Source organism: Lissotriton vulgaris, chromosome 2_1 (assembly GCF_964263255.1).
Source record: "Lissotriton vulgaris chromosome 2_1, aLisVul1.2, whole genome shotgun sequence".
Classification (NCBI taxonomy): Eukaryota; Metazoa; Chordata; class Amphibia; order Caudata; family Salamandridae; genus Lissotriton; species Lissotriton vulgaris.
The window spans coordinates 706,436,370-706,442,059 of NC_141687.1; positions in this window are offsets into that span (position 1 = coordinate 706,436,370).

Below are 5,690 nucleotides of genomic sequence, written 5' to 3' on the forward strand. Positions count from 1 at the left end.
ATAAAACACCTTAGTATTTCTAGTAATGCTTTTACAAATGAATAATAATTCATCTTCACTAAGTGTATTTAATCTTTCCAATCCTACATTCCCAGCCATCATTTCCTCTAATTTCCTCTAATTCAATTCTCAGTTTATATATATCTAATGGCTTTGGCTTTGGTTTCTCTATTTCTCGTGTCCATCTGTCTATTTCTTCAGTAGTTACTACAGTGGCACTTCTCGTTCCTGAGGATGTCTCCATCTGTACTTCTCTCGAATTTAAAGGAGGGGTTTTCCTTATTGAACTACCTTCTGGTTCTCTTATTGGTAAATCCATTAAGGATATTACTGACTCACATTCGCTTGCCTGATCATCTATTATCAATGGTTCTTTTCTTGGCTGTACTACCGATGTAGTTATAACTGGAGCTTTTGGACCAGCTTGCTTATTTCCGTACAAAGGAACAACTGGGCCAATAGTTACTGGGATTGTCAGAGCTTCGGGGCTTGTGTTTAATTGAGAAATTTTCTGAATCAATTTGCTTCTCTGTTTATTTAAAGCTTCTCTTTCTCTTTCTCTTTCTTGTAATACCCTTTCAATGGAGGTCTCATGTATCACTTGTGGAATTAAAGGAGGTTTTAAAAACGGGACGTTCGGATTTACTGTACTTGGTTCCTCATTATAAAGTGGTTGATTTTTCATTAATAAATCCTCCATATAATCATCGTCTGAATCACCACTAGTCATTAAATGTTTGGTTTTCTCAGTCCTTTTACTTCCTGTGGGCTCTTCTAACGTTAATACAGGATATAATCCTTCCACTAGCATGCTCTGTCTCCATTATTTCATCTGTTTATCCCTGGAATCTCGTGTACCTTTAGGGTAGAATTTACTCAATCCCTTGTCAGTTCCAGGTCTGTCTCGTTCAAAAGCCTCAATCTCCCATTCTTCTAGTGCTTCATATTGCGTTAGTCTAGGTCTAGGATGTAAATCATTCATTCGAGTCCTTAAATTAAACAAAATTCTGCCATTAAATGTGCCATCTAAAGGAAATGCCAAAATTCTGTCATTTTTTGTGTATTCCACCCAATTCTCTAACCATACACAAGTGTGGTAACCCCGGTCAAACATCATAAATGATGCGGGGGTATTCGGTGGTGGATTATTAACTCCTCTAGTTTGAATTGGTTTATCTTTTTTAAAGAAATGTTTAACTCTGCTTACAAGTGATTTTTTTCTCTCACTTCCGTACATTTTGTAAGGTTGAGTTTCTGGATTAGTTAGATGCCACATATATTTTGCAAAATTCAAATCGTACAATAGCACTCCACTTAGTTTACAAATTACTCCCAATACACGTTCGTCTTTTATTTTTCTTTAACCAATCAACAATGCGATTTCAAATAGTCTTAACCAATGATTGCGCTGCTTCTCCCGCGAGACGAGTTCTCACGCTCCTGCACTCACCCCTCCTTTACAATACTATCTCACCTACACGCGTGCTGTCTCGACCAATACCAGCGCGGCTCTGAGTGACGTCAGTGCAGCTCCGCACCTGACTCCCTCCTTCACAAGGTAATGCAAAAACTCAATTTCTTTTACTTTTAAAGTGCAGATTTATTATTCAACGACATAAAAACAGTGACTAGAAAGGAAAGAAATATTTCACTGCAAGTAAATACCTTCCATTTACTTTTCATATACTACGAGTAGATCTCTTCCGCCTACCCTTCATACAAGCTTTAGACAACCTGCTACTCCTCTGGACTAATCCACTCCGGGATATATACTAAGGCGAAAGTTTCACCAGCGAACCCCTTTGCTATCAATCAATCAAGCTCAGAGGAACCTGCTACTCCTTCTATGTGACCCTTTCTAGGTGATATCACAACAAAAGTTTTGCTAGCGAACTATTTGCTATCATTTGTTCACGCATTCATACAGAAACCCTAAATAGTGCTTCCAGTTGTACCTAACCATGCACTAACTTCCTGCGAGTAAGTGACCTCACTGCGATGTGGCTTCCATTTACCACCCGCTATTCTGCCCCCGGGATTCCAGACAAACATATAACAGGTACGAACAACTTTGGTTAATACATAAAATCAATATAGCAGCAATGAAGTCAGTAAAATGTCAATAATATTTCAATAATATCACATTTGATCGATCAATATTCAGTACATAGCTTAACTAACTACCTATCTTAACTAATCCCTAACCATACTATTGCTACCAAAGGAATATACTGATAGAGCACACAGGTCACCCGACAATAAATGTACCAATACTCACCTGGGCCCTTAATTCAATTTACACATTTATTTAATCCAGTAACCCGCGCTCTACTACCAGATATTTAAAGTACTAGGTCCTATGCCATTGACTTACCAATCCTTGTCACTGGTACCTATAACCTCTTGGATCAGGGAGTTAGTTTTAAGGTAGGCAGTCAATAACAAAATAACATTTGCACTCATATAATAACCACAGACTCTGGAAGGGTTTTAAACTCTTTATCTACATCTCATCATAAGTCATGATCCAAAGATTAAAAGCAATAAGACTATCAATAACCAAGATTAGAAATAGTGTATAAATTTGCAAAAGATATATTATGCCAATCATTTAGCAAATGAGATAAAGGGAAGGTAAGAACAAGGAACATGCTATTATATTTAAACAGACTTTGTACAATCTTCTAAGGGTAGGGAAAGAAAGGAACATACTAAATAACACATCTTTACGCAATTATCAAAGGGTGGGTAAAAAGAAGGGACATAATATATAACTTCGAAAACAATTTTAGCATATAACTAAAGGGAGGTAAGAATTGGAACACACTATTAAATCGAATAACCAAGTTTTAATCGCTTTAAAGGGAGGGTGAAAAAGGGAACACTTAGGCAATTATAAAAAATGTTTAGCATTCATCTATAAGGAGGGTAAGAAAATGGAGCATGCTATCAAAAAAGAAAAATACGAATTTATCATTTACCAAGCGAAGGGTAAGAAAAGGAACATATGCAATCAAAGCTTTAGCAAATTAGGGAGGGTGAAGAAAAGGACTCAAATTATAATGACGATTAAATGTAAATCCAGTATTTGTAAAGCGCACAGATACCCATGGGTGTCCCGCCGCTGGTGGCTGTTGGGAAGATTAAGCAAGCTATTTCCCAGAGTCACATGGTGCTGGGCAGACTCCTGCCGCCGGTGCCGGGGATCGAACCGAGATCACCAACGTCCGGCATCAGTCGCCCTGGCCGCTGCACCACACCTCTTCCCCACACAGATTTATATTGACATAGAATGGTGTGAAGACCAACCCTGGCCACGGGTCAGTTGAAAGGACAGGAAAAACCGCAAAGAATGCAGTTGCCAGTAGGCCAGCAGGTGCAAATTGGAAATCAGGACATGATAAACCAGATTTGGATCAGGACCGGACCACCAAAAGTTAAGACCAGCACCCGCAGTTCAGTTGCAACGCCTGCGCTACTCCCTCTCTGCAAGGAATCAGCCAAAACCCCGATTGAGTTACAGCATTCACCAGCAAAGTGCTTCACCAGCACTTCAGCTTCCCAGAACCCCGATTGGGTCAGCAAATCTTCTGGCAGAGTGCTCCGCAGCACCACTACTCTTAATCACCCATTGAGTGCGTTGGGTCAGTGACAGGTCAGCTATTCAGACAAGTCGGACAAATTAACTAGCTAAACCTACTCTAGTTATACTATTTTCCAGGTCAGTGTACCACCCCCCAATGTTGCAAGTGTAAGGATGCCCAATTTCGATTGGACAAAAGAGGAGGAGAGGTCGTCACACCACCTCAAATTCTGCTACTTCAGTGTTAAATATTAATTTTTCGTTCCCACCCCATCAATTTCTTTTTTCACATGACGACTGCATTTCACCTAACATTGGTTGTTCTATTGACAAATACATTGTATGCAATTTAGCTTCTTCTAGCCGGGTCAGATGTTATCTTCCCAGGCGCATCTTGGCTGTGACTGTCTTCTGGCTTGATTTCAATGTCAACGATTTCAGTTCCTGGCCAGTCTGGGTCATGCGCAGAAGGACTTTCAAAATGGAGTAATAGCACCTCCCAAACCCAAAGATTACGATACATGAAAAAGTAAAAAGAAACAGTTTTAGAACACAGAATAAAATGAATACACTGTATACCATGAACTTCTACTCTATACCCATTATCGTAATTTTAACTATAGCATTAGGATTAGGCAGAACGAACAGCTTAGCAAAAGCTATAAGTAGGGGGGTTATACCCAGACAGAGTTACGGGGACCTGGGTTATCAATTGCAGTATGGGAAGGGGTCCCAGTAAGCATGAAATAATAACCAAAAATGTGTGAACAATCAAACAGACAAATCTTAAAGACACATTGTTTTATTCACAATGTGCCGATATCTTGCATATACTTCACTATTTCACATACATTAGTCAGTGACTATTTACAGTGCCCCAAAAGTTTGGGAAAAAGGGGGGAGGGGGTGTGGTATGTGTGGGTAATGAGTGATGGAAAAGGGTTTTAGGTGACAGTAAAATCGACGAATAAGACAGATTCAACAGAGTTACATATTCATGTACACAAAAACCGGACCAATAGGTTCATATGTATTGTTTTACAAAAGTCATACTCCAAATGTACAGCAAATGAGAACAATGGGGTGTGGAGTTGACAGCAGAGAACAATATGTGACCACAAAAGTGGTGTGCACCGGACCCGTTTCGTGGAGGGTTAGTAAAAGAATGAATCGAGATCTCACTCGGAAGCGCCGTGTATATTGATAGTCAAGGGTCCGAAAGGGCGTCAACGGGTCCGGTGCACACCACTTTTGTGGTCACGTGTCCCCAACTCCCCAGTCCTGAGGAAGACCCCACGGCAAGATTAATACTCATATCTGCGAGTACGAGGGTCGAAACGTCGACAACATATTGTTCTCTGCTGTCAACTCCACACCCCATTGTTCTCATTTGCTGTACATTTGGAGTATGACTTTTGTAAAACAATACATATGAACCTATTGGTCCGGTTTTTGTGTACATGAATATGTAACTCTGTTGAATCTGTCTTATTCGTCGATTTTACTCTCACCTAAAACCCTTTTCCTTCACTCATTACCCACACATACCACACCCCCTCCCCCCTTTTTCCCAAACTTTTGGGGCACTGTAAATAGTCACTGACTAATGTATGTGAAATAGTGAAGTATATGCAAGATATCGGCACATTGTGAATAAAACAATGTGTCTTTAAGATTTGTCTGTTTGATTGTTCACACATTTTTGGTTATTATTTCATGCTTACTGGGACCCCTTCCCATACTGCAGCTTAGCAAAAGCAGCAGTGCAAGCTTCTCTTATGTGAGAACATAGAGCAGCCGTATTACCACGAGTGCGCAGAATCGACAGTTTCCCTCCAAAGCTGAGAGTACGTCATGTCACGTGAGTATGACAGACGCATGCGCAGTAGAAAATCCCACGTAGCAGCAGCCATTTTCTATGCAAGCGTATAAAGATTAGTAAAACACATACGCAAGCTTCGCTCGGACACCCGATGTCGATGTAAAAGCGACAGAATTAATTAGACAAACATGTTGGTTAATTCGTTTTTGGTATTCGAGGTTCAGGAATACGAGCAAGTCGCTTCACATGCAAATCCTTGCTCCATCACTCTAACAACTTCCGGAG